The 12,087-nt window shown below is 39.2% G+C and overlaps 1 protein-coding gene across 2 annotated transcripts in view; it reads right to left on the bottom strand.

Annotated features, from left to right (window-relative positions):
- The window catches only part of ADAMTS19 (ADAM metallopeptidase with thrombospondin type 1 motif 19), a 192,852-nt gene that overhangs the window by 129,920 nt on the left and 50,845 nt on the right, over nucleotides 1-12,087 (bottom strand). The window lies entirely within an intron of this gene.

Raw genomic sequence — 12,087 nt, forward strand, 5'->3', positions numbered from 1 at the left:
ATTAGCTATCCTTCTAGCTTTCGCCGTCACCTTTTTTTATCTGTTTGGCTACTTTAAGATCATCACATACAATCAAACCCAAGTCCTGCTCGTTTGTCAGGCACATAAGTTCTTCACTCCCTAAACTGTACCGTTTCTTCGGGTTTTTGCAGCCCAAATGCATGACCTTGCATTTCTTAGCATTAAATTTTAGCTGCCAAATTTCAGACCATTCTTTAGGCTTTGCTAGGTCTTTCTTCATGTTATTCACACCATCCTGGGTGTCTACTCTATTGCAGATTTTGGTATCATCCGCAAAGAGGCAAATCTTACCCAACAGCCCTTCAGCAATATCGCTTATAAAAATGTTAAAAGGAACAGGCCCATGAGCAGAACCTTGAGGCACTCCACTGGTAACATCCCTTTCCTCAGAGCGATCTCCATTGACTACTACCCTCTGTTGTCTTCCACTTAACCAGTTCCTGACCCAGCCCATCACTTTATGGCCCATCCCAAGAAAACTCAGCTTATTTATTAGACGTCTGTGTGGTACACTGTCAAAGGCTTTGCTAAAATCTAACTACACCACATCTAGTGCACTCCCTCTACCCAGATTTGTCTGACAAGACCTACCTCTAGTGAATCCATGTTGCCTCTGGTCCTGTAATCCACAGGATTCCAGAAACTTCACCATTCTCTGTTTTCTTACGCATTTCTGTGGAAGTTGTTTCCACAGGCCGTCCAGTGTAAGGATTATCTTCAATGGACTCTCTACTCTACTTAAACTGATTGATCTAAAATTTTGCTTTGAATAATGATGGAGCAGACTTGTCACAAACTGTAGTCATGCATTCATGGATCTCCTTTGACTTTTTCCCTTCTTTTGTGAGAGATTTTATAACTGAACAGTGCTCCAAATCTAGCAGCTTCTTACTTGATTCGCATGAGGACTCTGCTGACATCCTGTCTCTTGGAATATTAAAATCGCACTGAGCTACGACTGTGCATGAGTAACCTTGAGACACATCATAACGTGCACAGATTTGTTTCAACACGCTTGATACTTTCTTTCATACTAAGGTAGATAAATTATTGAACACCTTCATATGTAGGGTAGACCATGTAACTGCTTTACACATCTCTTCAGGCAAGACAGCCCTAGTCTCCACCCACGAGTCAGCAACTCCTCCAGTGGAGTGTGCTTTTAATGTGATCAGTGGTTGTTTACCACAACTCACATACATGGAGGAAGTGACCATTTTAATCCATCTGGAAATCAAGGCTTTAGACGCCGGCCTCCCTTTCTTGGCATGACTGATGAGAACATTGGTAACTGTGGGTACTGAAAAAGCACTCACTTGACATCCAGCAAATGCAACGTTTTATATTTTTTTCTTAGCCCCCATAGGTTGAAAATTAGGCAAATGGACTTTCTGAATAATGTGGAAGGCCAAGACTTCCTTCAGTAAGAAAGACAGAACCATGCGTAAGGAATGGATTTGTGGTTCTCCAAGGATAAGAATTCTGCCAATTAAGCAGTTCGAATTGCATACAAGATCTACGCATTTTGTGATGATATCTGGTTTAGGTATGTACAATTATAATAATCATACTCAATGACATTACGAGAAAAATACAGAATTTACTCCAAACAACCCATCTATGTTTAGCTTAAATGTTTTAAAAGATAACCATTCAAAAAAGAAACTGAGAAAAACCTGTGCTTCTCTATCTGCTGGGAAAGTCAGAGGACAGCTTGAGAAAATACCATTTATAAAATTACTGGGCTCCCCAAGGACTTCTTCGTTTAAAAAAATGTTTCTTTTGATCAAACAAACGGCTTTAGAGTTAAGCAGGCATGAAGAGAAAGCTTTCTAGCAGACACTGTTAACCTGATGCACTTCAAATTACAAGTGTTTTTATGCTGAAAGAGTTTTAGGAATAACAAGAAATGATTTACAATGAAAAGCTCTTTACTAAAAGGACAAAGAAGTTAAGTCTTAAAGCTTAAGTCAAGAGTGTATTAACTCCCCCTTTTACTATGCTGCAGTAGAGATTTCTACTGCAAACCTCAGTGCTAAATGCTCCAACACCCATGGAATTCCTATGAGCGTCACAGCAGCATCAGAGCATTTAGTGCCCTGGGCTGCGGTAGAAACCTCTACAACAGCTTAGTAAAAGAAGGCCTAAATGATTTCAGAAGACAAAGTTTGCAAAATGGAAAAAAAAAAAACAACAAAAAAAAAAACAATAATAAATTAGCAAAAGCAGCTAAACAGCGTAGATATTGATCACAACACAAAAAAGACTTCTTTTTTTAAAAAAAATGTTTTGAACTGCATGACAACTTCCAAGTATATTTTCAGCTGCAGTGGGAACATGAAGAAAGGACTATGGGAAGGGCACGGAGACAAAAAGAAGGAGGGCTTATATATGTTTGTGCAGATTGGGATGGAATGTATATATAGGAGAGAATGTATGGGGGGGGAGGGGGAATTCATTTCATCTAACCCCATGATCTTTCTCCCCTTCCAACTCCACTCCTCTACTTGTTCTTCCTCACCTACCCACTTTCCCCATCCTATTCCTACATTCCCTCCTCCCAACCTGCTTACTCTTCCCTCGTCCGACCTTCTTCACTCATCCCCTACTTCTCTCCATCAGTTTGCTTTCCTCACAACTACCACCTTATTCCAGCTCTACCTGCTACTTACATCCTTATTACTTACCCTCTTGCTCTACCTCTTCCCCAAACTCACCTATCCCAAATATACTTATCTCCACTCTAATTTTATTTTTAACCTATTATTCTGCTCTCTGCAAAGCATCATAGATTACAATGCAGGGTATTCTGTCTATCCATTATTTATAACTATCTTGAAACAAGATCTTTAGACATGTCTTGAACATGTCTTAACTCTTCTCTTAAACCCAAAGGGAGCTTATTACAAATGCAAGGCCTACTTGTCTGAAAGGGAAAGGGGGGAAGGGATTTATATACTCAGCGCTATCTCTCCTGTCATAACCCCCATTTGTCACATTCTCAACCTATTGATCTCCACTGCAAAGGTCCCCAATGCCTTCAAACATGCCGTTGTCACACCCCTCCTCAAAAAACCCTCACTAGACTCCCATGTGCCCCTCCAATTATCACCCCCTCTCCCTTCTCCCTGTCTTATCCAAGTTACTTGAACGTGCTGTTCACCATCGTTGCCTGGACTTCCTCTCATCCCAAACTATTCTTGATCCGCTTCAGTCAGGCTTTCGTTCATTGCATTCCATGGAAACTGCCCTTACTAAAGTTTCCAATGATCTGTTCCTAACTCTTCTCACCAACCCTATATGTGAAGTCTGTCTGTCCAAGTTAGATTGTGAGCTCTTCCGAACAGGGACCATCTATTTAATGTCAAAATGTACAGTGTGTGTATGCCCTTCAGCGCTATAGTAGTAGTAGCAGCTGTACAACCACACTCAAAGTAGTTTACTTACAGGTACTTCAAGTATTTTCCCTATCTGTCCTGGTGGGCTCACAATCTCTCTAATGTACCTGGGGCAGTGGAGGATTAAGAGACTTGCCCAGGGTCACAAGGAGCAGTGCAGGGTTTGAACCCACAGCCTCAAGGTACTGAGGCTATATTTCTAACCACTACACTACACTCTCCTCTTCCTTTCTCAAATTGATGAAAACTTAAGAAAAATGGGGGCAAATCTAAAAAAGAACTGCTGGAAAAAAGGCAGCTTCCAGGTTGGCTTATTTTTAAAAACTGACTAACCCGTCTGCTGTGACTCTTTCAAATGTTCAAGTTATGTAGCTTTTAATAATAATGACGACTTACAAGCTAGTCAAAACAAAGTACATTGGTTAAAAGCAGGCATCTATATTATTTATAACAATGTATGTACAACTTTCTTGCTAAATCAATATTCAAAGCTTTTTATTAAAATCCAAAGTGCATACCAAATCCACAACACCAGAATAAATATACATACAAAATAAAACAATTTAGAAAAACATAGATACCTTGATTCCCCCAACAACCAAAGCTCCTTTCAGAGATATTATCTCTTCATCTCCACTCACCCTGAACAGTTTCCAGAAGTATATAATTGAAAACAGCTGATATATTCAGAACTGTATTTTAGCCCTATTTCACACAGAACATAGAAATCAAAATCGAGACATCCAGGTCAGGACATTCTCAATTCTGGTGGTATTTTAGAAAAGGCTTTGCTGATGTAGAGCCGTTAATAAACAAATGCAGGAGTACTCATATATCGCAGCAGGAACAGACATTTTACAAAGATATGTATTGGAAAAAATGAACAGCATGACTATTTAATAAAGACTTATGTTGGTATTATCTGATTAACACTCATCATTCTCTCACTCTTCAAAAGTAAGGTGTGTCTAAGATTGTGAAGCGACTGGGAAATATTTTACCCCTATTAATCAGAAATAAAAGTGGTCTTTCAAGAGATGTGGGGGAAGGGGGATGGAACTACAGATCACAAGAAAATAAACCAGTTTAGTGTCAAGCTCAGAATTCTAGCAGTGTAGATGATAATCGATTTTTCAATCTGCATACAAAAATTACAAAGACCAGGGGATGCTCAATGAAGTTACAGGGAAATACTTTTAAAACCAATAGAAGGAAAAAAAAAATTCACTCAGAGAATAGTTAGCATAGATAGCGTAGCTGGTTTTAAGAAAGGTTTGGACAAGTTCCTGGAGGAAAAATCCATAGTCTGCTATTAAGAAAGACATGGGAAAAGCATGGAATATTACTACTCCTTGGGTTTTGGCCAGGTACTAGTGACCTGGATTGGCCACCATGAGAACGGGCTACTGGGCTTGATGGACCATTGGTCTGACCCAGTAAGGCTATTCTTATGTTCTTATCTGTACAATACAGAATTTGTGCATTTGTCATTTGTAAGGCTTTGTTTGTTTGTTTTTTGTCAGATTCTTTCCTATCTGATTATTGGATTTCTAAGGTTTGCTTCTCTCATCACTGATGTTAAATTATTCATATTTATTTAGGCCCCCTTTTATCAAGCTGCATTAGGGGTTTTTATTGCGGGTCACTATGGTAAAAGCTCTGACGATCATAGGAATTCTATGAGCACTGAATGCCGCATTCTTTTGAATGCCGTTGGCCTAACAAGTAGTGTTTATGTTACTCTGAGATCCCCAGCCTTGATAAAGATGTGCGAAACGCGTTGGCACGGGGGAGCTTCATTTTAAAGCTGAAGCAACTATTGATGAATCATGCATACAGCATGTTCTTTATGAGCTAAGTTACTTAAATTATTTAAACTATTTAACTTATTCACAAACTATAAATGAAAAACCTTTATATAAAAAATACATTACGCAGGGATGAATGAGGAAATGACATAACCGATGAGTGCTAATACTCGGAGGTCATATCTGATATCCCGTTGCGCTACGTATATAAAATTAGTTCATACACTTTAGGTAACTGCCCACTCATTCATTGTGGTTTTGCGTTTGGACATTATCCCAGAAAAAGCAGGCAGCATATTCTCACGTATGGATGACCTCCAAGCTAACCGAATGGGATGGTGGAAGTATTGGCTTTGTAGAAAAGCAAATTTGAAAACTTGAGAGGTCGAAAGGCCTATAGCTTCTGGACAAAAGTTCCAGACAATAATGAAAGGTGAAAAAAAATGAACCAATGAGAAAATAAGAGTGGCTTCAACTATTCTGAATTGAAATAGATTGAGAAAAAAAAATACTGAAAGATGCATGCAAATTTTTGAATATTAGTCCCCTGGAAACAGGATGCCCCAACTTGTTAATGTCGAAAGAGACAAAAAGTTGTAGAGATGATCTGTATGATAAAGTCTCCTGCAAATAAGCAGCTAATGCTCAATTGCAGTCAATAATATGAAGAGTAGATTCTCCTAGATGAGAATAAGAGTTGGAAAATATAAGTAGTACAATCGAGCGATTGGAATAAAAAGCAATAATATATGAGAAGAGGTTTGAAATTAGTGACAAGCAGTGATAAGAACATTGAATAAGTGTGAAGAACAATGTTGCCGTGTAAGAAACACTGTAAAACGTGGATTTGTTACTCATGGCTTAAGTTCATTCACTCATTTGACAGGAGTGCAAGAGAGATGAGAAAAATAACTTTTCAAGGAAGAAAACGGAAGCCATTGATTCAAATGTAAAATTCCGTAAGTGAACAAGGACCATATGAAGATCCCATACCATTGAAAATTGAAAAGATTTTACATCAATCTAGGACGCAAGGATGTAACATCCACTGACCAATGAAGGCAGTAATAGTACTAAAATGAACTCTAATATAAGTGAGTTTGAGACCAGAATCCATCAAATGGAGGAAAGAAGTTCAAAATCAGAGAAAAACCACAGACATGACTTCAGATTTTAATGAGGCATAAGACACCTAACAGAAAAGAAGATGTCCATCAATGCTGGGACCACTGGAAAAAACAAGTGTTCTGGAAACTGTGATTATCAATGCATAAGGCTGAGCGAACTAGGGAACAGCTGAATTCAGCCCGAAAAATAGCAATCTGTCAGGAGGTAGAACTGAAGATTGGAATGTAGACCAAAACTTGACTCTGCTTAAGAATAGATGGAAAGATCAGCAGAGATATTGACATCAACCAAGTTGAAAGAGTAGAAAACACAAGGTCGTCTGCACCCCCAAGGAGCTACTGGAACCATGGTAGCAAACTCCCGCTTGAACTGAACAAGCATCTGAAAAGAAGAGAAAGAATGGAGAATCTGAAACTTAATCGTCTAATAGAAGAGAACAACAGCCACTTCCAGGAAATGAGAACCTAAAGCTGCTGTGAAAACCGGAGAAGCTGATCAGCAAAGTAAGATGCAAAGAAATCTACTTGCGGAGTTCTTCATTTAGAGACAATGAAATGGAAAATTGCTGAATCAAAAGCCCAGTCAAGAAAGTGAAAAAATTGTTTCTGAGTGTGTATGCCAGAAAAAAACCCAAAACCAAAAAAAACCACTACCTGAAATGGAAAATACAGTTTTAAGAAAAAACAACTGTGAGGAAGTACCTAATTCTGAACTGTTCAAGGCTTTTGTTGGTTAAAACAGGGACTGCGCTCCACTTAGATAGCTAAGATAGCCTAGTAAAATTTGGAGGTCCGTAAGGACTAGAAGATCTGAAAGAACTAGACTGTAAAGCAAAGATCAAGCCGATGAGCTCAGCTGTAATAGAGTTAGAAATCCATGAATAGGATTGACAGAAGAAGGAAATAAATCACTGAACTGCAGAGAGAGCCTTGCAAAGGGAATAACATGGACTACAAGGCTATGCACTTGATGCGGAAAGTAAAAACGCTGAGCCAGAAATGGCCAAATGTAAATAGAGTGTGCTGGTATTACTAACCTCCTCTTCTATTAAACTGCGCTACCCATTTTTAGTGCAGAGAGCCGCGCTGAATGGTCTGCGCTGCTCCCGACAGTTATAGGAACTCTGTGAGTGTTGGGAGCAGCGCAGGCCATTCAGAGCGGCTCCCCGCACTAGAAACTGATAGTGCAGTTTAATGGAAGAGGCCCTAAGTAATGAAAAACACTGTTGGGTCTATCTTTAAAAACAAACCTTGAGGTATAAGATCCTGATCGAGTCTTAACCATATTTTGAGTATCAAGCTTCCTCGAATATACAAGGACAATATTATTCTTCAATCTACCTGGAAGACATTAAAATTTATTGATGCCTTAACTTTGGTTTCATTACAACAATCCACGTGTCAATCCCTATAGTTAAACTCCAAGATAAAAATCAACGAGTCTAAAATCCTCTGGAAACATTGGTTGCAAGCAGACATACGTACTTTAGATGGGAATGGTAAATTTATTACAATTGCAACAATCATTTGGCATCTCAAAATCTCAAGGTTATAAATAGTTGCAGTTGAAACAGGCCATTCAGAAGGGGTTCCCTGACTGGCGTAACTTATAAAAAATCAGTGTAGCTTGCCGGGCCTATGTTTTCAGACAGATTTGCAAGGGCATCAAGCCGCCAAGTGGAAAAATTAATATCTGAATATTTGAATATAAAACCTAAAACAAGCTTAAAAGGTATTTGGAGCATTGAGATAAAGCAGCAGATTTCTGCTACTCAATGGCCACGGATTTGGACTTGAGAGAATGAGATGTACAGCGTCAGCATCTATGAGACAAACTTGTTTTTTTCTGTTATATAGAATTTTTTTGGACCCCAGTTCTTTTACAAAAGTTGAATAGTTCGAAGTCTAATAGATGCTGGCACTGTCATCTTGAAGTAGGGACACTGGGTCATTTGTTGTTTTATTGTCCCTTGATACTCAATTTTTGGAAATCAATATGGGGGAAAATTAATATGATACTTGAGGCATCAATACCATTATCTTACGATGTGGTCTATTTGGGGCATTGTTGACTGCTAAGAATCCAATAAACATATACAAAAGCAGACTTCTTCTGATCATGACAGGGGTGGCCATACAGATGATAACCAGATACTGGAAAAACTGGGATAGGCTAAACTATTGGTGGGAAACACTGTTTGTATTACAGATACGAAAGAATGTATGCAGAACAAATGGGAAATAATATAAATTTTAAAAAAATATGGGGTCCATTAGAGACATTTGTTAACTTACAGACTGATTAATTGATGAACCTTTAATTCCTTGATGATCTTTATACATAGCCAGGGAAGGCAGGAGGTAGGGGGGAGTAAAATATTTTATTTATTATCTGCTTGAAGATAAGTGCTGTTTATATATTTTTCTTCAGATTGCATACTTTGTTTGCGCTTTGTATAAGTTTTGAAAATGAATAAAGATTTTAAAAAAAAGATCCTTATCGAGCCAAATGATCAGGGGACAACCCCAGTGACTAGATAAACATATGTTCTAAATGCAGGGTTCAAAAGAAAATAAACAAATTCCCTGAGATCGAAAGAGTATAAGCTGTCGATCGAATAGAGAAGCAGAAGTTAGTCAGAAGAACAAGTATATTGTTTGTAGATGAAGAAAAAGGAAAATAAGTCTCTGGTGTTCATCGAAAAATTGAGAGAAAAAACATCGTAAAAAGGATATAATGGCCTCCACTTTCCCAATAGCCACTCCCAAACCTCCGGGCTATGAGAAACAGAAGGAAAGATATAGGAGAAAAAATACTGAGGTAATGGAATGCTCGTAGGAAAAACACAGGATAACATTGGTGATGCAGTGGAGTTTGACTAAAAACAACCCAGTTGATCCTGCATGATAGCAATATTTGTTGCAGGGTTAGAAAAAATTGGTGGAGAAAACTAACTGAAAAGTTTTTCACCCTTGGTAGCTTTCAACATATCGTCTGGTCCTAGACACTGGAAGATATGTCATGTTGAAGGATGCCATACATGAGGAGTTAAAAATGGGGAAGAGAGATTGGGGAGAAGACGCTGGGAAATGGGGGAGAGAGAGTGGGGAGAAGATGCTGGGAAATGGGGGAGAGAGATTGGGGAGAAGACGCTGGGAAATGGGGAAGACACTGGAAAAGGGGGACGACAGAATGGGGAGAAGACGCTGAAGGGAAATGGGGATGACAGAGTGGGGAGAAGACGCTGAAGGGAAATGGGGAACAGAGAGTGGGGAGAAGACACTGGAAGGGAAGAAGACAGAGATACCAAACTATGGGGGGAGCGGAGGGAAGAAGATGGGTGTCAGACCAATGGGGGGGGGGTGAAGGGAGAGGCACAGTAACAGAGCAAATGGAAGACGCTGAGAGAAAACAGTGGATGGAAGAAATTTAATGAGAAGATGAGGAAAGCAGAAACCAGACAATGAAGGTAGAAAAAAAAATTATATTTATTTTCTTTTTTTTTTTTTTTTTGCTTTAGGATAAAATAGTATATTAGTTGTGTTGATAAAAACTTATAAACAAAGCCCTGCCAGCTGAACATCTCTTTCTCTAGTTCAGCAGCCAGCTGGCATAAAGAGAGGTAATAATAATAATAATAATAATAATTTTATTCTTATATACCGCCATACCCGGAGAGTTCTAGGCGGTTTACATCAGTTACAGTAGTATCTGCGTTGACACGCAGATTTACAAACAGTTTGAACAATTTTAAACAATTTATCAGCAGTACACAATTTATCAGATAGAAACAAATGTTAAAGCGGGGTTTACAGCATTTTATCATGTAAAGACAATTTATCCGATATAAATAGTTTATCGGATATAAGCAGTGTTAATCGAACTTAACAGAGGATGACTGGCGGAGGGGAGATAGGGGAGAGGGGAGCAATTAAGGGGAGGAGAAGAGCGGGGGTGGGTGGGGGGCGTGTAGTAATGTAAGCGGGGGGGGGGGGGTTGTTAGGGGTCTTGTTTGCCGAATAGGTAGGTTTTGAGTGATTTTCTGAAGCCGAGGTAAGTGGGGGCCTCGAGTATCATTTGTGCAAGCCATGGGTTGTGCAAGCCATGGGTTGTACTGTTTCATTCACATCTTTTTTTTTTGGGGGGGGAGACTTGGAGGGGGTCAGTGACCCCTGGAGGAATGCGGGGAGGCTCTGCCTTCATGCTTCCAGTGGTCATCTGATCAGTTTAGGCACCTTTCTGGCACTTATTCATTTATAAAACATGTGTAGCCCCAACCGTCTAAATCAGTGGTGGGCAATCACGGTCCTTGAGAGCCACAACCCAGTCGGGTTTTCAAGATTTCCACAATGAATATGGACGAGATTGATATGCATACAATGGAAGCAGTCCATGCAAATTAATCTCGTGCATATTCATTCTGGAAATCTTGAAAACTCAACTGGGTTATAATAATAATAACCGTTTATATACCGTGAAGGTCTATGCGGTTTACAATGGTTAAAAGATGTTACAAATTAAGTAAAATTAACAAGGTTAGAAGCTAGTTATTAACAGCGCTAGAGATCAGTTATTGTGGAGTAGAATTGTACAGGTTAGTTGCCTAAATACTTCAGGAACAGATATGTTTTTAGGTGTTTCCTAAATTCCTCATAAGTAGTGGGCGTGAGCAATTGTTCTAGATCTTTTCCCCATAATGCCGCTTGATGTGAGAGAAGATGTTGATGGTGATTGCCCACCCCTGGTCTAGCTGGTGCCTTGGATGTTTTGTAAACTGTTTGATTACCGCTACAAAACATCTAAGTCACAAGCCCACTATAATCCCACCCATCCAACATGAAATTTAGATGCAATGCTAAGAAACAGCATAGAAAACCATCCAGAAAGTAGGTTTCAAAAATGGCAATTTGGATGTTTTGGCAACCCAAACATCCAAGTGCCACTTTATGATGTCTTTTGGCCATTTTTCTATTTTGAAAATGAGCCCCTAGATCTAGCAAGTGTTGAAGGAACCTTCAAGCAGATAAGTGATTACGAAATGGTGTGAATTAGTGTGAAGAACTGTGATTTCTTACCATCAAAAGCAAGAGAAATATGCTAGGATTGGATGGTGAGGCTACATTTAGGGAGTACTCCCCTGTCGTGGTCCTCCAGATCTCTGAGCATATTAGTTTCTCACTGAATACCACTTTGAATCAGTTTACATTTGTTCACTGTGAGAAAGTATATGTAGAGGAGCTTCATATATATTTTTATACATGTATATATGTTCTCTCTCCCATTTGGAAAAATGTTATCCCCCTTTTTCTTTGCATTAACTGGGTGTGCTTTTACTAAAGCAGAGTGCAGCCACACAAAATACAAAGTCCTGTATTTCAAACTGCTGACTTTAGCTAAATGGAGGAGTACCTGAAGAAAGAGCTGATTGGTTGGAAAGACATAAGAAGTGGAAAGATAGTGGTCCAAGCTGATACCTTGACCTCTTTGGGGCTCCCATAGAGTGTTGTCTACCACTAAACTGACTATCAGTACATGCCTGCAGCAAAAAAAAATCCCAAGGAACAGTTGCCTAACTATGAGTTTATGAATGGGCAGTTTCCATCTCTCAAAACCATAGAGGTATTGAATGCTTCTAATGTATTATGTGGGGTAAAGGGCTGCTGTTTTTTTCAAGATGGTGACATGGACACAAGTGCAAGTAGGCATTGCTCTTGTCTCCCAATACTGGAGAT

This window comes from Geotrypetes seraphini, chromosome 1 (genome assembly GCF_902459505.1).
Source record: "Geotrypetes seraphini chromosome 1, aGeoSer1.1, whole genome shotgun sequence".
NCBI classification, from domain to species: Eukaryota; Metazoa; Chordata; class Amphibia; order Gymnophiona; family Dermophiidae; genus Geotrypetes; species Geotrypetes seraphini.